The sequence below is a fragment of the Scyliorhinus torazame genome, unplaced genomic scaffold (assembly GCF_047496885.1).
Source record: "Scyliorhinus torazame isolate Kashiwa2021f unplaced genomic scaffold, sScyTor2.1 scaffold_516, whole genome shotgun sequence".
Lineage (NCBI taxonomy): Eukaryota > Metazoa > Chordata > Chondrichthyes > Carcharhiniformes > Scyliorhinidae > Scyliorhinus > Scyliorhinus torazame.
The window spans coordinates 19277-43364 of NW_027308243.1; the positions used below are offsets into that span (position 1 = coordinate 19277).

Genomic DNA, 24088 nt, shown 5'->3' on the forward strand with positions numbered 1-24088 from the left:
AAATAAGTCACCAGTTGGCACGGGTATGGCACCGGCTTGACATCATTCCCTAGCATCACACAGTAGGATATGCTCTCACTGGAGAGCTTGCCAAACGGGGCAGGCTTAACAACATGAACACTTGGAATCTGGATAGCAGCTCAGATTCAGAATACATGCTGGCTAAGCAGGGCTCAGGCAATGGATAATCACATGTGTGCAGTGTCCAGCTGCAGCTGCTACTGATCCGCAAGACAGCGAGGACAACATTGGTGAGGTGGGAGTGGCCAGATTTCTTTTGTGGTGTATTGTGAGTTTGGTCTATTCCCCCCCCCCCACCCCCCCCTCCCCCACAGCTAGACATTATGGTATTTCACATTACAGAAAGGCTTAAACAAAAAGGGAAAAAAACAAAGGAAGTAAAGAACATGCCACCAATCGTTGGGGATAGGATAAGAACCTCTTCACGCAGAGAGGAATAAGGTGCCAAAGCTGACTTGTGAGCAGGAAATTTACAGTGGAACACTTGGTGAAAGACAGACAATGCAGCAGGAGAATTTTGCAGCTCTGCAAAAAAATTTATGTGTCAAAGAATGGATCCCAGTGTTGCTGTTCTCTTAATAAACTGGTAAGCTCCATTTTTCTTTTATTAAAGCTATCTTTTTCTGTGCAGCTTACGTAGCCAGTACAACATAATTTAGAATTAACTGTGGGAAACTGGTTGAGCTTTTGCTCTGTGTAATCAGAAAGTCAACTGTTTAACGGAGTGACATTGTAAAAAAAAGGGGCCTGGGACAACAGGACGGTTTTAAATTTCAGTTCAGTGATTTCCTTGTTCCCTTGCACTGAAAACCAACAGACAATGTTGTCAGAACCTGGCATTGGATGACTCCTTGTACACCGCTGTTGTTGGCACACAGATTTGAGGAACAAAACCTGCTTCATCCACCTCACAGGTCAATCACTTTCCATTTGATGGTCAATTGCTTTGATAATTACTTCTCCTGTGATTTAGATCCTCCACTCGCTGCTCATTTTGTCTCGCAACCGTGAAACACTGTTAACCCTACATTTACTGAAAGGCTCCTTCAGATTGTGAATGTAAGAGGGGCCTGTTGTTGACACGGAAGTGATCTTTTAAGTACTGAATCGAAGTAGGGAGACACATTTCTTTATTCACAGCATGTGGCGGAACTGCGGCTCAGTGGTTAGCCCTGCTGCCTCACAGCGCCAGGGACCCGGGTTCAAATGTGCCATTGGTGACTGTGTGGAGTTTGCGTGTTTTCCTTGTGTGCGCGTGGGCTTCTTCCGGGTGCTCCAGTTTCCTCCCACAGTCCAAAGATGTGCAGGTTAGGTCGATTGGCCACGCTAAATTGCCCCTTAGTGTCCAAAGGAGTTTTGTAGGTTAGGTGGGGTTAAGGGGATAGGACAAGGGTCTTAGTGGGGACTTTTTCAGAGGGTCGCTGCAGACTTGATGGACTGAATGGCCACCTTCTGCACTAGAGGGGTTCTATATTTTAGAATAAGATAAAAGAATTTGAACTATAATTCATCTGATTTTAGCAGAGAAAAGATAGTGCAGTTTTGATAGTTAAATCAACAAGGGATTTGAAATGCAACTTCCCTCACTGAAGAGTTTGCCATCCAGTTTTTTGAAGGAAAACTCACATTTTCAGACTGACAGCAGGTCTGTTCGCAAGTGCCAAACAAAAAAGTAGAGTTTGTTTGGAAATGGTAACTTATTCCACGGATGGTAATTATTCTGAGCGTCAAGATGGCCCGAATTAAAAATTACAGCAGGTTGGGTATCTGCTGGCGCAGTTTGTGATTTATCAGATTGGATAATAAGCATGTGCAAAATACAAATTCTTCTTTGCTCAGTCGCATGGATTTGCAAAATACAACAGCAAAATGCTGCAGATGTTGGAAATCCGAAATAAAAACAGACAATGCTGGAAATACTCATAAAATCTATCCACATCTGTGGGAGAGAAGTAGAGTCAACATTTCTTTCATCAACGTGCTCTGTGGCCACCCATATGCATCTGCAAACTGAGGCACCAGACCTTAATTGCTTTAATAGATGGTTCATGCTGATGGAGAGACTCCGATTGTCGAAGAAATTATAAGTCAGCACTTCGAGTTTTCGCCAAAGGTCCTTTAACTAAACACAAAGTTCGTGGGGGGGGGGGGGGTTGGAGAGACCACAGTCATTCCAATTGTCCCCGTTTTACAAAGGTAAGACAAGCAATTTGTATGATACAGTAAGCAATATCTAGGACAAAAGGCATTCTTTAGATTAGCAAAAAGATAGAAAACTGAGCAGGCCGGAGTTAGAGTTTAATAACAGGCCTTGCGTTCCTCGCCGAAGAAAAATAATAATTGTCTGCTGTCAGCAAAACAATGTACAGCTGTATGCTTGTTTACATTGTATGACCTTCTGACTGTTTCATACAGAACTTCTTGACTAAAAATAAGGCTAAATATCCATCATACTTTGCCAAGTGCCTACTTCCAAGAAATACAGTCAAGCAGCTGGTTAAAATGAATACAGGGTATTAAGGCAGCTAATCCGCCAACTAGAGTCCCTTCTACGCGATTCATGCAAAGATTTGAATAGTTACTCTGCTGAATGATTCTTCAGAATCACAGAATTGTTATGGTGCAGAAGGAGGCCATTTGGCCCATTGTGTCAGTACCATCTCCAAATGAGCATTATAACTTAGTACCCTTCCCCTGCCTTTTTCCCCATTCCCCTGCACATTGTTTCTATTCAAATAATCATCCAGCTCTTGAATGCCTCGATTGAATGTTCCTCCACCATACTTCCAGGCAGTGCATTCCAGACCCCAACCACTCGCTGTGTGGAAAAGGTTTTTCTCACATCACATTTGCTTCTTTTGCAAATCACTTTAAATCTGTGTCTTCTTGTTCTTGATCCTTTTACGAGCAGGAACAGTTTCTCCCTATCTACTTTGTACAGCCCCCTCGTGATTTTGAACATCTCTATCTAATCGCCTCATGAATTTCTTCTCTCCATGGAGAACAGTCCCAACCTCTCCAATTTATCCTCATAACTGAAGTTTCTCTTGCCTGGCACCATCTTGTAAACCTCTTCTGCACTCTCTCCAAGGCTTTCACATCCTTCATGATCTGACAAGTCTATCTTGTGTCCTATATGAGTTCAGCATAATCTCCTTGCTCTTGTATTCTATGCCCCTATTAATAAAGCCCAGGATACTGTATGTTTTATTAATTACACTCTCCACCTGTCCTGTCACCTTCAATGATCTATCCACATATACACCCAGGTCCCTCTGCTCCTGCAGCTCTTTAAGAATTGTACCCCTGATTGTATATTGTCTCTCCATGTTCTTCCTATCAAAATGAATCACCTCACATGTCTCCACATTGAACTTCATCTGCCACCTATCCGCCCACTCCACCAACTTGTTCATATTGTTTCGAAGTTCTACTCTGTCCGCCTCACAGTTTACAAAATTTCCAGGTTCTGTGTCACATTTTCTATGGCACTGCACAGTAGAAGTTATGTCCTGCTGCATACCAACCATAAAGCCTGGCTTGTTTCGCTTACCAATGTAGCCATGTAAAATGGCTGACTCCCAATTAGAATGGCCAAACCCCGATTTAAAATGGCGAACGGAAGAGGCTGATGGGAAAATCAGCCAACAGGACTCAAACAGACAGCTGCAGGTAAAACAGTGTATTCGCCTCTGGGGAAGCCAGACCAAATCGATACCTGCAGCCATCAACATAACAGCACCCCAGCCATCTGCATATTAATCAGCAATCCCCGGGAACAATTGATACAAAATAGACACACAAAGCCAACCCAGACCTTTCGGTGCCAGCAGGAGCTGACACAAAGAGAGATAAACGACCATCCCTCGATCAAGGAATTGCTCCAGCATTGGAGAATATCGAATCAAGTGATTGGGACCAAGTCCAATCACTTGGAACCAGGTACAAGGTCCACCCCGAGAGGCGGGAAGCCCCTGGGGACTATAAGAATAGGGGCCAAGTTCAAATCGACCCTTCTTCTCCTCTCCGCACCCTTCGAGACCCTTCTGCAAGAGAACGTAAGTTTTACTCCAACGATCGCTACCAGATAGGCACTCCTGACTATCGACTTGTACCAGCTTTTGAATCCCGCAGGCTCAGAACCCATTCGAAAGGCCATTCATTTCCCTGACCTGGTGGGCCATTTCCAAATTTAAGTATTGGCCTGTTAGTTGCAGGAAGTAGCTTAGAAGTAGAATTAATGTATAAGTATTAATTGCTGTATATAATAAATGAGCGTTGATTTTACTCTTACTAAGCGGTGTGTTGGATTATTAATCATTACTCGGACTTGAACCACGTGGCGGTATCAGAAAGATACCTGGCGACTCAAGAGCAAAGGTGACAGAATAAGAGCAATTAAACTAAGGCTAAAAGGAGCAACACCAACATCCTGCCATTCATATGAAATGAAAATGAATGAAATGAAAATCGCTTATTGTCACAAGTAGGCTTCAAATGAAGTTACTGTGAAAAGCCCCTAGTCGCCACATTCCGGCGCCTGTTCGGGGAGGCTGGTACGGTATGGTATTACTGGTATGGAGGCTGGTATTACAACGACCTGAAAAAAATACTGTGTAGCTGTCTCCTCACCAGGTCTGAGTCAGCAGAGAGCTCAATCCCGAGATCTGCACCTTCTGTAAGGATACCTGCTGCTAAGGTACACCCTAAGGTCACCTTTGGTTCAGAGGGATCTTTTCCCTTGAGCCACAACATTGTGTGTTCAAGAATATTTCGCACATAACCCAGGCTGGCACTTCGGTGTGGCACTGTTGAAGGTGTTGTTCTTTGGAAGAACTGTTAAATCAAGGTCCTCGAGTGGATACAAAATATCCTATGGAACAATCCAAGGAAGCAAAAGGGTTCAACTGGTGTTCTGGCCAATATTTATCCTTCAACCAATATCACTTGACCAGATTCTCTGGATCATTAGACCAATGATTGTTTTCAGGATCTTGCTGTGTGCAGTTTGGCATTTCCCTTTATTCCAACAATGACTATTCAGGAAGTACTATATTTGCTGTGGAACCTTTTGAATGTTGTGACAGTCACTATTTAACTACACGTTACTTATTTCCTCTTATAGAGTTGGCACAGGACTAGACAGCTGTGGTCTCAAGCCTACAGAGGGAAGGATAGTGGGGATGGGGTGGTGGTTCCATTAATCTCCAGCCCTTTGGGTGATTTGCACTCTTCTTCTGAGTAAAACAATGTATTTATCCAATGATCAAATCAATGCGGTCATCCGAGACCTCTCCTTGTTCTCAAGGTAAATCAGCAAAAATATTGCCTTTAGATATGGTTTAAAACAGTCATTTTGAAATTCGGGGTCGTGACTCGCAGTTGGGTCGTGGGCGGGTGCCGGGAGGGATGCGGAGCAATCGGTCGTGGCGTTCCCGATCGCGGGAAGAAGTGCCAAGGGCCGCAAACCGCTTTCAAGAATGCCGGCACATCAGACGAATGTAGCAGTGCACAGGCCCGGAGCCAAGCAGGTCTCAGACTGCCTCCTCTGTACATAAGCGGGCTGGTCCAGGAGCAGATTTTTTAAAAAATCGATTAGTCTTATTGGCAGAGGCAGCGGCAGAGAGCAGGCCACCCGCCCAGTACACTGACGTCACATACTCTGGCCGCAAAATTACTGAGCAGAGTTTCCTCCGTTTTGTAGCTGCCAGTAAGCAAGCAACAGAACTGTGTGAAGAACTGAAGATGGATCTTTATGGACTAAGGAAGAGAGGGCCACACACACAATAAAGCCAGGATCTCACAACTGTATCTGCTGGAGAGAGCTTCGCATGAGAGTCCACAGCAGGACAAAGCATTGCTGGTGTGAGCTCCAGGGCCCCTGATGAACAACCCATACAGAAATGTAACATTGAATGACAAAGCAAGTGAGATCATGATGACCAAGCAGGCTGACCTACCACATTAAAGGTAAGCGAGAAATGGTGGGTCGCAACGGTCGGCCGACCTTCGCGACTCATGTTGGTCGATGTGGTTCGCCACGGTCGGCCGCGGTGGGACCCGAAGGTTGGCCGGCGTGGTTCACTAAGGTCGGCCGCCGTGGATCCCGAAGCTCAGGCGCCATGGTTCGCTAAGGTCAGCCGCTATGGTCCCGAAGCTCGGCTTGCGTGGTTCACTAATGTCGGCTACCGTGGATCCCGAAGCTCAGGCGCCGTGGTTCGCTAAGGCCAGCCACCGTGGATCGCTAAGCTCGGTCGCTGTGATTCGCTAAGGTCAGCCGCTGTGGATCCCGAAGCACGGCCAGCGTGGTTCACTAAGGTCAGCCGCTGTGGATCCCTAAGCTAGGTCACTGTGATTCACTAAGGTCAGCCGCCATGGGTCCCGAAGGTCGGCCAGCATGGTTCGCTATGGTCGGCTGCCGTGGGTCGCGAAGGTCGGCCAGCGTGTTTCGCTAAGGTTGTTAAAATTGGGTCCCCCAAAAAAGTTTGAAAAACACTGGTTTAAAAGTTTCAAAGTCCAGCAATGATGATCTTTTTAAATGAATTATATTACAATCATTCTTTTGACAGTGCGGAATTAATGCATAATTTGGCTTTTCATTATCTACAGTTACCACGGTGGCACAGTGGCACAATAGTTAGCACTGTTGCCCCACAATGCCAGGGACGCAGATTCAATTCCGGCCTTGAGTGACTGTGTGTGTGGAGTTTGCACTTTCTCCCAGTGTCTGTGTGGGTTCCTCCGGGTGCTCCGGTTTCTTCCCACAATTGAAAGATGTGCAGGTTAGGTTGATTGGCCATGATCAATGCGTGGGGTTATGGGGATAGGGTGGGGGGGGAGGGGGGGAGGAGTGACCTAGGTAGACTGCACCTTCGGAGGGTCAGTGCAGACTCGATGGGCCAAAAGGCCTCCTTCTGCACTGTAGGAGTCAATGGATTCTAGACAGAGGGTGGGATTCTCCGACCCCGACTCCGTGGCCTGGCCCGTGATCGGGGCCTACCGATCAGCGGGCGGGCCGGGTTGGAGAATCGCCGTGGGGGGCGTGAATCAGGCGACGCTGCTCCGACATCGGTCCGCAGGATTGGTGCCATTGGCGCCGGCGTGGTCGGCGTGCGCCGGTTGGGGGCCACTCAATGTGGCCCCACCGTCAATTCTCCCCGCGCGATGGTCCGAGTGCATGCCGAGTTAGGCCGAGTCCCGCCGGCGTCGTTCTCGTGTGGTCCTACCCGGCAGGACCTCACCGTTCATGCTGCCGGGGGGCGGCCTGGTGGGGGGGGAAGGGGGATCTGACTCCGGGGGGGGGCCTCCACAGTGGCTTGGCCCGTGATAGGGGCCTACCGATCGGCGGGCGGGCGGGCTTATCCCGGTGGGGGCCTATGCTCCTCCGGGCCAGGCCCCTGTAGGTCTCCGCCATGTTGCGCGGGGCTGGCGCAGAGATGGCAACCCACGCACCTGCGCGAAATCACGCCGGCTGTGACGCCGGCCATGGCAACATGCGCGGACCCACGGCGCCTGTCCTGACTCCCGTATCGGCAGCTGGAGCAGCGTGAGGCTCTCCAGTGCCGTGCTGGCTGCCTGTGCGGCACAGGATCGCTGATCCTCGGGGTCAGATGACGCCGTCGTAAAATGCTCCGGCGTTTACGACGGCGTCAACACTTAGCCCCAGGATCGGAGAATCCCGCCCAGAGTCTGTTTCAATTGAACTTGGACATTCCCAAATGCAAATCATTAAAAACTATTAAATTATATTTCATTAACAAGTTCAAAAGGGGCAGCACGGTGGCACATTGGTTAACACTGCTGCCTCACAGCGCCGAGGTTCCAGGTTCGATCCTGGCTCTGGGTCACTGTCCGTGTGAAGTTTGCACACTCTTCCCATGTTTGCGTGGGTTTCGCCCCCACAACCAAACATGTGCAGGCTAGGTGGATTGGCCACGACAAATTGCCCCTCAATTGGAAAAAATGAATTGGGTACTCTAAATTTAGTTTAGAAAAGAAAAAGTTCAAAAGGAAACCATGACATTATAAACATAACTTGACTGTTTGTTCGCTAGCCTTGGGTCAGGAAAGCAGGTTTTGAAACTGTTTGGCTTGACAGGAGACATGCACTGTATAGTGCATGGGAGGGAAGTATCTGGTCTAAATGAGATCACGGTCTAACATTTTCCAATAGGACTTTTCCACACAATTAAAACCACCTCATCATCATCGATTCATAGAATTTACAGTGCAGAAGGAGGCCATTCGGCCCATCGAGTCTGCACCAGCTCTTGGAAAGAGCACCCTACCCAAGGTCAACACCTCCACCCTATCCCTATAACCCTGTAACCCCACCCAACACTAAGGGCAATTTTTGACACTAAGGGCAATTTATCATGGCCAATCCACCTAACCTGCACATCTTTGGACTGTGGGAGGAAACCGGAGCATCCGGAGGAAACCCCGCACACACGGGGAGGATGTGCAGACTCCGCACAGACAGTGACCCAAGCCAGAATCGAACCTGGGACCCTGGAGCTGTGAAGCAATTGTGCTATCCACATTGTGCTATCATACCAGTCTGAAGACCATCACTACTAGATTTTATCATGTGTTGAAGTCAAGCCCTATGTCAAAGGATAACTAAGTTTAAATAAAAAATCTGAGATGTCCTTTTAAGGGGCAGTGAGTGATATATCTGTTTTTAAAGATCCGAACAACTCATTCCGAAAACATAAGCTCCAATTGTAACTCTGGGTCAGGTTTGGTTTTGAGTTGACTCCTGGACCACATTATGTATCCCCAATGAATAAGTCAAAGTGGCATAAATGTCTTCAACCAGTCACTTGTCTAGAACCTGGGGAGTTTGCACATTCTCCCCATGTCTGCATGGGTTTCCTCTGGGTGCTCCAGTTTCCTCCCACAGTCCAAAGGGGAGTGAAGACATGTGGAGGTGGATCATGATTGGGTCCAGGGTAATGACGGGAGTTTCCAGGGCGACAGGAAGGAGAGGAATGGTGATAATGGATTGGTCTATGATGTTGGGGAGAAGTTAGTATGTGATGGGGAAGGATAGAAGGTGGTGGAGCATGTCACAATTTTCTCATGATTCCTCGAAGTAGGAGGAGGGTCTCTTCAGGTGGGTGGTGTTCAAGGTCAGCACAAATTGCTGACTAAAAGGGCACCCTAATAATTAGGAATCAAGTGGATATCAATGATGTTCAATTGTGTTTCCGCTCCACAGTGAAGCCAACACAGCTGCAGGTTTGTTCCTGACTCATGGGTCTCATAACAAGGCGATCCCAGCAAGGTGCAGAGCTGACGTTCATTCTGTGCCATTTGCCCCCAATGCTGTTGGAGGTAGGGATGAAAGGAGGGAGGTGATGCCTCCAGGTGGCACGACCAGTGGAGAGCTGGCAACTCAATATTCGAAAACTCTATCCGCCTGAGTGAATGGTATTTGCACATTCTCCCCGTGTCTGCGTGGGTTTCCTCTGGGTACTCCAGTTTCCTCCCAGTCAAAAGGTGTGCATGTTAGGTGAATTGGCCATGCTAACTTGCCCCTTAGCGTCCAAAAGGGTAGGTAGGGTCACTGGGTTAAGGGGATAGGGTGGAGGCGTGGGTTTAAGTAGGGTGTTCTTCAAGGGCCGGTGCAGACTCAATGAGCCAAATAGCCTCCTTCTACACTGTAGTGACTCTATGATCTGACGCAGGGTGCACCATTGGCAATGCTCCTATATAGAGATGAACAAAAAGTAATGCCGGAAGCACCCCTTGTATGTCCCGGGATGTGGTTGCTCACATTTGCTAACTTCTCCAGTACGAGCTGTGGCCACAGAGTCTCTGGCGGAGTAATGTGGAGCGACTGGCCTGTGCTGAGTGAATGTCTGGCTGGGTGCTGTTTAAATATGGCGCCTGAACCTCGGCCCCCGTGAAGCAACAGCGGGGTGGCTGTCTTCCTGCCCATCTCACAACGAGCTTCTCAAGGATGCATAATTATTGAGCTGAAGAACTGAAGATAGCACCTTGCTGCCCAGTTGGAAACACGCCAACTTTCTCACCTGCCACCAGGATGGACAATTCTGCCCTATGTAAGTCTCTGCTTCTATGCAACATTAGCTTTCAGATCCATTTGAAAAGATAATCCTCAATACCCCGGAGATTTTCAAGAGCCTCCTTGACTCTCCATTTGGCATCAGATCAGAAAATATCCACAAACCTCACAAAGAACTAGTAAATGCACACCTAGTAAATACATACATCATATACAGCATACATATGTACAGCACATTTAACAACCTTTTCATATCAAATAATTCATGTTAAAGAGATGATTAATAAAAGGTTAAAGTGAATCACTGATTATCTTTGGATAATTTAGTCAGTCTTAATGGAATCATTTTAAGATGCTATTATTATTGATGGAATGGGTTGTAATCAGCAGTCGGTGCTTTGTATTACTCATTTACACGATGTGATAAAAGCACAGGCGTCATTGTAGAAAAGTCAGGACTAAACGCAAAGCTGCAAAGACTGGTATTGAGCTTTTAAAAGGTAAACCATCTGCTTGAAAAGGAAAGTGACTTTGCAACCCTTCCTTTCTTGGCATCTCCTCCAACATCAAAGCTCTGACAAATTGACATTCTTCTTGCTGAACTCGTCCATTTCAAAATGTCTTCTAACCTGCTGGGTTTGTTTGTAAAATTGGACATCAGTTATTGGATAAGAACTGCAGTCAAGGTGACTGGATTCTGTACCAGACAATCCAGACAAATAAAGAGCTAGATGGCCGGCGCCGACACGATCGGCCGAAGGGTCGCTTGCTGTGTTGTAAAACCCTATCTAAAGTGCTGCTTGACCGCACCGTTGAAAATTTCTACTGACAACAGCAAAATGTACATTCAAAACCCTGACATCGCCTTCTTTCCTGCTGTATTCTGCCAAGGATTCCCTAAATTAATAATGAACTATCCTCCACAGCTCTGCCCACAACCCAGTCGGTCAACTAAAGTGAATACGTGTGGGAAGGGGAAACATCAAGGGCTGAATAACTAAACAAAAAGGGAATTTTTAACAATTGTTTCTTCAGGCATTCATCAAAGTTACAATAGTACAAAGAGGAACTGAGGTGTGAATGAATGTTTCATATACATTACTTTATACCACATTGTTTAGACTCTAAGTAAGGAAAAATCTGCCACGAATCCCATGACAACGCAAAGCACTTCAATGCGAATGCTTTTTTCAGATGTTGTAATGTAGAGAAAGCCAGCATCCAAATTGCACACAGATAGATCCTACAAGCAACAATTAGATCATCTGTTTCAGTGGTGTTGGCTGTGAAATAAATGCTAATGAGGACAACAAGAGAAATCCTTTGCGCATCTTTGAATAGTACCACGAAATCTTCCGAGAGTTCCCAGGTGGGGTCCTCATCGAAATCTTGGGCGCCGATTCAGCGATTGAGTTGCGTCCAGTGGGCTACGCGCCGGGCCATTCGGGAATCACCCGACTCACTCTGCCCAGCGCCATCTGGATCTGCCCTCACTGGGCAAGATCCAGATCTGCATATTTAAATGAGCCATTCGGCCGGATTCACCCGGTGCCCGGGGCTCAATGGCCTTCCTTTGGGACCTCGCCAGGGCGCTGTTTAGTACTGGTCCATGCAAATGTGGACCAGGCGCAAAGTCACCTTGGCGTGTCTCTCAGGGAATTAGAGACCCCTGGGTGGTCAGGGACAGGGCAGGGTACTTCCCTGGCATTCTCCCTGGCACCCGGGCACCTTGGCACAGCCAACCTGGCACCCTGGCGGTGCTACCCTGGCAGTGTCAGGCTGCTCGGGTGCCAAATTAGCACTGCCAAGGGTCAGGTCCGGAGTGTGGGGGGGGGGGGGGTGGCGCCTTGCCAATTGGACGGGACGATTCCAGGGACCTTGAAAAAGTTACGGGTGGGGAGGGGGCCAGAAAGCCGGAAGGGGGGCTTGAAAGGGCGGGAAATCGGGACTGCCAATCAAAATGGCGCCCCGATCTGCAAACAACTGGTCTTGCTGGTGAAACCAGCTCTCCAGCAGGAAATCTCTCTAAATATGGCCTCAGCGGGGAGAAACACCCGGAGGCCAAAAAAAGGCAAAGTGCTGTTGAATAGCAGGATGTTTCGTAGCACTGCAGCTGCCAAGAAACATCCCGCCAAACATGTCCAAAAGCGGGCTAAAACCTTCATCCACTGAATTGTGTCCCGCATCTAAAAGGCAACCTACCTGACAATGTAGTATTCCCTCAATACTGTACTGAAGTATCAGTCTGATTATATGCTTGAGCTCAAGAGCGAGGTTTAAACCTTAACATGTGTCTGAGCCATCAAACCTACAGCTGAGACAGCTGTGTTTTCAAAAACTCTAATTTGGGATTTTCCAGCCCTTCCCGCTGGTGGGATCTGACAATCCCAGCGAAGTAGACTTTCACCTCAGGTTCCTCGGCATTGGTATTGGGTGAGCCATGCAAATTGACATCGACTGGAGAATCTCACCGGTGGCCAATGGCGAACCACTTCTGCCGCGAGAAAATCTTTTTATACTCGGGGTTTTCGCGCTCTTTTGGGCGGTCCTTCGATTTGGGCCTTACTAATTGGGTGATCCCTGATCACTGTTTGATTCCTTAGCCAATAAGTGGGCGGGGATCTGGATGGCTGGGAGTGTCCCAAGCGGTCACTGACCCCGTTGTTTGCGTTTCCCTTGAACAGGGAGTGGCGCCGAAGTGTCTGGGACTGTCCCGGTTGCTCGAGTACCAGTCCTTTGTTTTGGTGAAGATGGGCCATCAAATGCTAATCGGCCCTATTACAATGCTAATTGGACGGAGTTTCGATACCGTCTAGACTTCTACTGGCAAATATGCATTTCAGGCTCTGAGCCTGCCTGAGTCTTGGCTTGTCCATTTTACCCGCCAGGCTTTGCGAGTTCCTCTGCACCTAGTTGGAAGTGGCCATCCCAGATGGCTACAAAAGTAACAATATTTACCCCTTCTGGTTTACCTGGCCAAATGAGAAAGTTGAATGAGCAACTCCATGCATGCCTTACAGCCCTTCCTAAAGTATAGTCTGATTCCACTGTGTTTAGGTTGGCCAACATAATCAACATAGTAAAGTTACCACACTGTTGTCAGTTAAATTTATTCACAAATTAAAGCTTGTTTTGCACAGTCGGTGTTAGCTGGGGTTTTTGCTGGTAATATTCTCAATTCTGAATCTGAAAGTGCTACTATCGGATGTGCCGTCTCTCATTAAATTGAGGTCACACCTACTCTCTTAGGTGGAGGTAAAAGGCCCCAGAGAATAACCTGAAGAAGAGCACGAGTGTTCTGCCTGGTGTGCGGACCAATGTTTATCCTGGAAACAACATCACTAAAAAACAGATTGTGGATTCTCTGGCCTCTGAGCCACTTGTTTCTTGGTGGTGTGAAGTGGCGCACCGTTCGCTGGTGGCAGGATTCTCTGCTCCTGTCGCTGTCAATGGGAATTCCCATGGAAGCCACCAGCACCGCTGGAAAACCTGGGCCAGAGAATCCTGCCGGCCTGAATGGCCAGTGAATTCCGGCGATAATCTGGGTACTGATCACGTTGTTGTTTGCGAGACCTTGCTGTGTCCAATTGGCTGATATTACTTTCCTGCAAATATATATATATATTTTATATATATTTTATATGCAATGGAATGAAAGTCGCCATAGTCCCAAAGGACCATAAGCTGCTCTCCCCTTTGCACGAGAGCTGACTGGTGCTAATTTAACCTGAGGGTCATCGCACCTCAGGCAAGGGCAAGGTTGAGAAGATAACTTCATGGATAATCTCAGCCAGTACGGGAATTAAACCCATGCTGATGGTGTCTCTGCATCACGAACGAGCTGTCCAGCCGTCTGAGCTAAACCGACACCCATCTCATGGCCAATTAGGGATGGATATCAAATTCTGGCCTTTTCGACGGGAATTCAGCTGTTGGAGTGGGCAGAGTCAAGTGTTGAGTATTAAAACTAGCTGCTTTGCGGATTCGAGTCTTTTCAGCGGGAATTCAGCTGTTGGAGTGGGCGGAGCTACAGAGTCGAGCAGTGAGTATTAAAACTAGCTGCTTTGCGGATTCGAGTCTTTTCAGCAGGAATTCAGCTGTTGGAGTGGGCAGAGCTACAGAGTCGAGCGGTGAGTATTTAAACTAGCTGCTTTGCGGATTTGAGTCTTTTCGGCGGGAATTCAGCTGTTGGAGTGGGTGGAGCTACAGAGTCGTACGGTATTTAAACTAGCTGCTTCGCGGATTTGAGTCTTTTCGGCGGGAATTCAGCTGTTGGGAGTGGGCAGAGCTACAGAGTCGAGCGGTGAGTATTTAAACTAACTGCTTTGCGGATTCGAGTCTTTTCGGCGGGAATTCAGCTGTTGGAGTGGGCGGAGCTACAGAGTCGAGCGGTGAGTATTTAAACTAACTGCTTTGCGGATTCGAGTCTTTTCGGCGGGAATTCAGCTGTTAGAGTGGGCGGAGCTACAGAGTCGAGCAGTGAGTATTTAAATTAGCTGCTTTGCGGATTCGAGTCTTTTTGGCGGGAATTCAGCTGTTGGGAGTGGGCGGAGCTACAGAATCAAGTGGCGAGTATTTAAATTAGCTGCTTTGCGGATTTGAGTCTTTTCGGCGGGAATTCAGCTGTTGGAGTGGGTGGAGCTACAGAGTTGTGCGGTATTTAAACTAGCTGCTTCACGGATTTGAGTCTTTTCGGCGGGAATTCAGCTGTTGGGAGTGGGCAGAGCTACAGAGTCGAGCGGTGAGTATTTAAATTAGCTGCTTCGCGGATTCGAGTCTTTTCGGTGGGAATTCAGCTGTTGGGAGTGGGCAGAGCTACAGGGTCGAGCGGTGAGTATTTAAACTAGCTGCTTCGCGGATTCGAGTCTTTTCGGCGGGAATTCAGCTGTTGGAGTGGGCGGAGCTACAGAATCAAGCGGCGAGTATTTAAATTAGCTGCTTTGCGGATTTGAGTCTTTTCGGCGGGAATTCAGCTGTTGGAGTGGGCGGAGCTACAGAATCAAGCGGCGAGTATTTAAATTAGCTGCTTCACGGATTTGAGTCTTTTCGGCGGGAATTCAGCTGTTGGGAGTGGGCAGAGCTACAGAGTCGAGCGGTGAGTATTTAAATTAGCTGCTTCGCGGATTCGCGTCTTTTCGGCGGGAATTCAGCTGTTGGAGTGGGCGGAGCTACAGAATCAAGCGGCGAGTATTTAAATTAGCTGCTTCGCGGATTTGAGTCTTTTCGGTGGGAATTCAGCTGTTGGGAGTGGGCGGAGCTACAGAGTCGAGCGGTGAGTATTTAAACTAGCTGCTTCACGGATTCGAGTCTTTTCGGCGGGAATTCAGCTGTTGGAGTGGGCGGAGCTACAGAATCAAGCGGTGAGTATTTAAACTAGATGCTTTGCGGATTTGAGTCTTTTCGGCGGGAATTCAGCTGTTGGAGTGGGCGGAGCTGCTTCGCTGCTTAAACAGCGGCCACGGGGTCTTTGGGATAAATTTGAAGAGTGACATCACAACAAAGCAGTGACCTGATTGGCTGGTAAGGAAAGTGCTCCAATTAGCCGTAGCTGGGAGAAATTTAACTCTTCGTGTGTTGGTAAGTATTATGATTGGTAAGTAAAATCTTTATTCCTTTAACTTATTCATTATTTGATATTATATTTGTAATCCGTTAAGGTAAAGTGTAAAAATGGCAGGAGATCCCAGACCCGTGTTATGTTCCTCGTGCTCAAAGTGGGAGTTTAGGGACGCGGCCGATGCCCCTGACTCCTTCATGTGTGGGAAGTGTGTCCAGCTGCAGCTCCTGTTAGACCATATGACGGCTCTGGAGCTGCGGATGGACTCAATTTGGAGCATCCGCGATGCTGAGGAGGTCGTGGATAGCACGTTCAGTGAGTTGATCACACCGCAGATTAGGATTGGTGAGGGAGACAGGGAATGGGTGACTAAATGGCAGAGAAAGAGCAGGAAGGCAGTGCAGGTGTCCTCTGCGGTCATTTCCCTCCAAAACAGGTATACCGTTTTGGATACTGTTGGGGGAGATGACTCACCAGGGGAAGGCAGTAGTAGCCAGGCTCATGGCACCATGGCTGGCTCTGCTGCACAGAAGGGTGGGAAAAAGACTGGCAGGGCTATAGTCATAGGGGATTCAATCGTAAGGAGAGTAGACAGGCGTTTCTGTGGTCGAAAAGGAGACTCACGAATAGTATGTTGCCTCCCGGGTGCACGGGTCAGGGATGTCTCAGATCGGCTGCAGGACATACTGAAGGGGGAGGGTGAACAGCCAGTTGTCGTGGTGCATATAGGCACCAACGATATAGGTAAAAAACGGGATGAGGTCCTACAATCAGAAATTAGGGAGTTAGGAAATAAGTTAAAAAGTAGGACCTCAAAGGTAGTAATCTCAGGATCACTACCAGTGCCACGAGACAGTCAGAGTAGAAATTCAAGAATAGTCAGAATGAATACGTGGCTGGAAAGATGGTGCAGGAGGGAGGGGTTCAGATTTTTGGGACATTGGAACCGGTTCTGGGGGTGGTGGGACTATTACAAATCAGATGGTCTACACCTGGGCAGGACTAGGGGGTGCTTTTGCGAACACTGTTGGGGAGGTTTTAAACTAATGTGGCAGAGGGATGGGAACCAGATTAGGAAGTTAGAGGTCAGTAAAGAGGCAGCAACTAAAGCCAGTTTGGTACTAGATAATAAACTCATTGTGACTAAGGGGAAGAGTAGACAGGGAAGAGATGATGAACGCAAAGGGACAGGTGGTCTGAGGTGCATTTGTTTTAATGCGAGAAGTGTAGCAGGTAAGGCAGATGAATTTAGGGCTTGGATTAGTACCTGGGAATATGATGTTATTGGTATTACTGAGACTTGGTTGAGGGAAGGGCAAGATTGGCAACTAAATATCCCAGGGTACAGATTCTTCAGGAGGGATAGAGAGGGAGATAAAAGGGGTGGGGGAGTTGCATTACTGGTCAGAGATGATATCACAGCTGTGATTAAGGAGGGCACAATGGAGGATTCGATCACTGAGGCAATATGGGTAGAGCTAAAAAATAGGAAGGGGGCAGTAACATCGTTGGGACTTTACTACAGGCCTCTCAAAAGCGAGCGTGAAGTAGAGGTACAAATATGTAGACAGACTATAGAAAAATGTAGGAGCAATAGGGTGGTCGTGATGGGAGATTTTAACTTCTCCAACATTGAATGGGACTCATGTAGTGTTGGAGGCATAGATGGAGCAGAATTTGTAAGGAGCACCCAGGAGAGTTTTTTAGAGCAGTATGTAAATAGTCCAACTCGGGAAAGGACCATACTGGACCTGGTATTGGGGAATGATCCCGGCCAGGTGGTTGAAGTTTCAGTCAGTGATTACTTTGGGAATAGCGATCACAATTCCGTAAGTTTTAGAATACTCATGGACAAAGACGAGAGTGGTCCGAAAGAAAGAGTGCTAAATTGGGGAAAGGCCAAGTATAACAAAATTCGGCAGGAGCTAGGGAATGTGGATCGGGAGCAGCTGTTTCAGGGTAAATCCACATTTAAATGGTCTCCTTCTGCACTGTAAATTCAATGAAATCTATGAAATGTGGGAGCCTTTTAAGGAAAGGTTGATTAGAGTGCAGGACAGACATGTCCCTGTGAAAATGAGGGATAGAAATGGCAAGATTAGGGAACCAATGATGATGGGTGGAATAGTGAGACTAGCTAAGATGAAAAGGGAAGCATACATAACATCTAGGTGACTTAAAACTGATGAAGCTTTGGAGGAATATCGGGAAAGTAGGACAAATCTCAAACCCGCAATAAAGAGGGCTAAAAGGGGTCATGAAATATCTTTGGCTAACAGGGTTAAGGAAAATCCCAAAGCCTTTTATTCGTATATAAGGAGCAAGAGGGTAACTAGAGAAAGGATTGGCCCACTCAAAGACAAAATAGGGAATTTATGCGTGGAGTCAGAGGAAATGGCTGAGATTCTTAATGAGTACTTTGCATCGGTATTCACCAAGGAGGGGGACATGACGGATGTTGAGGTTAGGGATGGATGTTTAAATACTCTCGGTCAAGTCGGCATAAGGAAGGGGGAAGTTTTGGGTATTCTAAAAGGCATTAAGGTGGACAAGTCCCCAGGTCCAGATGGGATCTATCCCAGGTTACTGAGGGAAGCGAGGGACGAAATAGCTGGGACCTTAACAGATATCTTTGCAGCATCGTTGAGCACGGGTGAGGTCCTGGAGGACTAGAGAATTGCTAATAGAACATAGAACATAGAACAATACAGCGCAGTACAGGCCCTTCAGCCCACAATGTTGCACCAAAACAAAAGCCATCTAACCTACATTATGCCATTATCATCCATATGTTTATCCAATAAACTTTTAAATGCCCTCAATGTTGGAGAGTTCACTACTGTAGCAGGTAGGGCATTCACAGCCTCACTACTCTTTGCGTAAAGAACCTACCTCTGACCTCTGTCCTATATCTATTGCCCCTCAGTTTAAAGCTATGTCCCCTCGTGCCAGCCATTTCCATCCGGGGGGGAAGGCTCTCACTGTCCACCCTATCCAACCCCCTGATCATTTTGTATTCCTCTATTAAGTCTCCTCTTAACCTTCTTCTCTCCAACGAAAACAACCTCAAGTCCATCAACCTTTCCTCATAAGATTTTCCCTCCATACCAGGCAACATCCTGGTAAATCTCCTCTGCACCCGCTCCAAAGCCTCCACGTCCTTCCTATAATGCGGTGACCAGAACTGTACGCAATACTCCAAATGCGGCCGTACCAGAGTTCTGTACAGCTGCAACATGACCTCCTGACTCCGGAACTCAATCCCTCTACCAATAAAGGCCAACACTCCATAGGCCTTCTTCACAACCCTATCAACCTGGGTGGCAACTTTCAGGGATCTATGTACATGGACACCTTGATCCCTCTGCTCATCCACACTTTCAAGAACTTTTCCATTAGCCAAATATTCCGCATTCCTGTTATTCCTTCCAAAGTGAATCACCTCACACTTCTCTACATTAAACTCCATTTGCCACTTCTCAGCCCAGCTCTGCAGCTTATCTATATCCCTCTGTAACCTGCTACATCCTTCCACACTATCGACAACACCACCGACTTTAGTATCGTCTGCAAATTTACTCACCCACCCTTCTTCGCCTTCCTCTAGGTCATTGATAAAAATGACAAACAGCAACGGCCCCAGAACAGATCCTTGTGGTACTCCACTTGTAACTGAACTCCATTCTGAACATTTCCCATCAACCACCACCCTCTGTCTTCTTTCAGCTAGCCAATTTCTGATCCACATCTCTAAATCACCCTTAATCCCCAGCCTCCGTATTTTCTGCAATAGCCTAACGTGGGGAACCTTATCAAACGCTTTGCTGAAATCCATATACACCACATCAACTGCTCTACCCTCGTCCACCTGTTCAGTCACCTTCTCAAAGAACTCGATAAGATTTGTGAGGCATGACCTACCCTTCACAAAGCCATGCTAACTATCCCTGATCATATTATTCCTATCTAGATGATTATAAATCTTGTCTCTTATAATCCCCTCCAAGACTTTACCCACTACAGACGTGAGGCTCACCGGTCTATAGTTGCCGGGATTGTCTCTGCTCCCCTTTTTGAACAAAGGGACCACATTTGCTATCCCCCAGTCCTCTGGCACTATTCCTGTAGCCAATGATGACATAAAAATCAAAGCCAAAGGTCCAGCAATCTCTTCCCTGGCCTCCCAGAGAATCCTAGGATAAACCCCATCAGGTCCCGGGGACTTATCTATTTTCAGCCTGTCCAGAATTGCCAACACCTCTTCCCTACGTACCTCAATGCCATCTATTCGATTAGCCTGGGGCTCAGCATTCTCCTCCACAACATTATCTTTTTCCTGAGTGAATACTGACGAAAAATATTCATTTAGTATCTCGCCTATCTCTTCAGACTCCACACACAACTTCCCATCCCTGTCCTTGACTGGTCCTACTCTTTCCCTAGTCATTGGCTTATTCCTGACATACCTATAGAAAGCTTTTGGGTTTTCCTTGATCCTACCTGCCAAATACTTCTCATGTCCCCTCCTTTCTCGTCTTAGCTCTCTCTTTAGATCCTTCCTCGCTACCTTGTAACTATCCATCGCCCCAACTGAAACTTCACACCTCATCTTCACATAGGCCTCCTTCTTCCTCTTAACAAGAGATTCCACTTCTTTGGTAAACCACGGTTCCCTCGCTCGACGCCTTCCTCCCTGCCTGACCGGTACATACTTATCAAGAACACGCAGTAGCTGATCCTTGAACAAGCTCCACTTATCCAGTGTGCCCAACACTTGCAGCCTACTTCTCCACCTTATCCCCCCCAAGTCACGTCTAATGGCATCATAATTGCCCTTCCCCCAGCTATAACTCTTGCCCTGCGGTGTATACTTATCCCTTTCCATCATTAACGTAAACGTCACCGAATTGTGGTCACTGTCCCCAAAGTGCTCTCCTACCTCCAAATCCAACACCTGGCCTGGTTCATTACCCAAAACCAAATCCAACGTTGCCTCGCCTCTTGTTGGCCTGTCAACATATTGTGTCAGGAAACCCTCCTGCACACACTGTACAAAAAACGACCCATCTAATGTACTCGAACTATATCTTTTCCAGTCAATATTTGGAAAGTTAAAGTCTCCCATAATAACTACCCTGTTACTTTCGCTCTTATCCGGGATCATCCTCGCCATCCTTTCCTCTACATCCCTAGAACTATTTGGAGGCCTATAGAAGACTCCCAACAGTGTGACCTCTCCTTTCATGTTTCTAACCTCAGCCCATACTACCTCGGAAGATGAGTCCCCATCTAGCATCCTCTCCGCCACCGTAATACTGCTCTTGACTAGCAGCGCCACACCTCCCCCTCTTTTGCCTCCTTCTCTGAGCTTACTAAAACTCCTAAACCCCGGAACCTGCAACATCCATTCCTGTCCCTGCTCTATCCATGTCTCCGAAATGGCCACAACATCGAAGTCCCAGGTACCAACCAATGCTGCCAGTTCCCCTACCTTATTTCGTATACTCCTGGCATTGAAGTAGACACACTTCAAACCACCTACCTGAACACTGACCCCCTCCTGTGACGTCAAATCTGTGCTCCTGACCTCTATACTCTCATTCTCCCTTACCCTAAAACTACAATCCAGGTTCCCATGCCCCTGCTGCATTAGTTTAAACCCCCCAAAAGAGCACTAACAAATCTCCCCCCCAGGATATTTGTGCCCCTCAGGTTCAGATGTAGACCATCCTGTCTGTAGAGGTCCCACCTTCCCCAGAAAGAGCCCCAGTTATCCAGAAATCTGAATCCCTCCCGCCTGCACCATCCCTGTAGCCACGTGTTTAATTGCTCTCTCTCCCTATTCCTCATCTCACTATCACGTGGCACGGGCAACAACCCTTGTTGTCCCTTTGTTTAAGAAGGGTAGCAGGGATAATCCAGGGAATTATAGACCTGGGAACTTAACGTCAGTGGCAGGCAAACTGTTGGAGAAGATACTGAGGGATAGGATCTATTCACATTTGGAAGAAAATAGACTTATCAGTGATAGGCAGCATGGTTTTGTGCAGGGAAGGTAATGTCTTACAAACCTAATAGAATTCTTTGAGGAAGTGACAAAGTTAATTGATGAAGGAAGGGCTGTAGATGTCATATACATGGACTTCAGTAAGGCGTTTGATAAAGTTTCCCATGGCAGGTTGATGGAAAAAGTGAAGTCGCATGGGGTTCAGGGTGTACTAGCTAGATGGATAAAGAACTAGCTGGGCAACAGGAGACAGAGAGTAGTGGTGGAAGGGAGTGTCTCAAAATGGAGAAAGGTGACTCGTGGTGTTCCACGGGGATCCGTGCTCGGACCACTGTTGTTTGTGATGTACATAAATGACCTGGAAGAAGGTATAGGTGGTCCGATTAGCAAGTTTGCAGATGATACTAAGATTGGTGGAGTTGCAGATAGCGAGGGGGACTGTCAGAGAATACAGCAAAATATAGATAGATTGGAGAGTTGGGCAGAGAAATGGCAGATGGAGTTCAATCCAGGCTAACTAACAAGCAAAATATGTAGCAAATATTGAATATCTCTTCTAATATCATATTGGCAACAGAATTCTGCCACTGACCTTTCTCTGGCAGTAACACTCATGTACAGAATAATCGGGTCTGTTGTGCCAGTGCTCACAGCATGTCAGATGATATACTATTTATTAATAACAATAGTATCATATATAGTACACAATTAATGATTTAGTTGTTAAGTTGGAACTGTGATAAAGCTCCACTGTCTCTTTAAGGCTTCAAAGACTAATTGATGCAAGTAAACATCACTTCAGGTCAGCCAGAGATTAATTGCTTTTTTGTGAGGTCAGTTTGCAAATTAGAGAGTGTTTGTGGAATTACTGGCTCTGGTTCACAGAAAGAAACGACACAAACAACACTGTTGGTATTTTTGCAGTACTTTGGAAGTTTTGATCATTGCAACTTCAGAAGTGTGACAGATGTTCTCAAAGCTTTTATACAAGTCAGTCTACTGAATCAGAAAACAATGAAAATGTCTTATTCTTAATCTGTTCATCGAGGCAATTTACTGACAATAGTCCACTAAATATCTATTCCAACCAGTACAGACGTCCAATTCAGATACCAAAACCAAAGCAAAATACTGAGGAGGACGGAAATTAGACGGAAATTTGGGCAGCACAGTAGCATTGTGGATAGCACAATTGCTTCACAGCTCCAGGGTCCCAGGTTCGATTCCGGCTTGGGCCACTGTCTGTGCGGAGTCTGCATGTCCTCCCCGTGTGTGCGTGGGTTTCCTCCGGGTGCTCCGGTTTCCTCCCACAGTCCAAAGATGTGCAGGTTAGGTGGATTGGCCATGATAAATTGCCCTCAGTGTCCAAAATTGCCTTTAGTGTTGGGTGGGGTTACTGGGTATGGGGTTACTGGGTTATGGGGTTACTGGGTTATGGGGATAGGGTGGAGGTGTTGACCTTGGGTAGGGTGCTCTTTCCAAGAGCCGGTGCAGACTCGATGGGCCGAATGGCCTCCTTCTGCACTGTAAATTCTATGTTAATCTAGAACTGAAAATGTGAGAAATACTTCGCAGGTCAGGCAACGTGTGGCAGAGTTACTGTGCCAGGTCAACGATCTTTCATCTGAACCCAGTTCAAACCAAATAAAGGTTCCTTCAATTCTTCTTTTCATCAGCCTCCAGCCCTAGAAGGACATGGGCAATATATACCTGTGAACACCACCACTTGAAGGCTCCCCTGCAAGTGATGCACATTGCTGACAATTAAGGGCAGTAGCTACATGGGAACACCATCACCTACACACTCCCCTTCAAATCACACACCCTCTTGACTTGGAACTATAATCACCATTCCTTCGCTGTCACTAGGTCAAAATCCTGGAACTCCTTTCCTAACAGCGCTGTGGGTGTACCTGCATGGACTGCAGTTATTCCATATAGCAGCTCACCACCACCATTGCAAGGGGAATTAGGGATGGACAGCAAACTCTGGCCTTGTCAGCGATGCACACATTAAAACAAATACCTGTGTTCATCGCTTGTAGTGCTGCGTTGCTTTGAGCCTTCCCAGGGTAGCTACCAGTTACTGTCGACACAGTTAGCCTTAATACAATCTGGGAAGTGAGACTCTGCCTGTATTAAAGCTGAAAAGATAGTTTGCACCAGTAGCACAAACAATTAAATTAGGGCCATCTGGCAGCATCTGTAGGGAGAGAAAAGAGTTTCGAGTCCAGATGACCCTTTGTAAAAGCTAAAAGGCACAGAAAGTGGGAGATATTTATACTGTGGGGTGAGAGGATGAAAGATAAGTCATAGCCACAGAAATCAAGGGAAAAGAGTGCCAATGGCAGTCTCCAGAGAGAATAAAAGGTGTGAAAGGCCAAACAGCAGAGAAACTAAAATCAGAGGGTAAACTGTGACAGATGTAGGGGGGATGGGGGAAGCAAAGGGGAGAAAAGGTAACAAGAGG

At 47.1% G+C, this 24088-nt stretch overlaps 1 protein-coding gene across 1 annotated transcript in view; it reads left to right on the forward strand.

The window, feature by feature from the left end:
* Positions 1–329: 329 nt before the first annotated feature.
* LOC140406375 (testis-expressed protein 2-like) overlaps positions 330–24088 on the forward strand; it is a gene marked incomplete at its 3' end in the record, with an annotated part of 122446 nt that continues 98687 nt past the window's right edge. The window contains exon 1 of the mRNA XM_072494464.1: positions 330–607. The remainder of the gene's footprint in view (positions 608–24088) is intronic.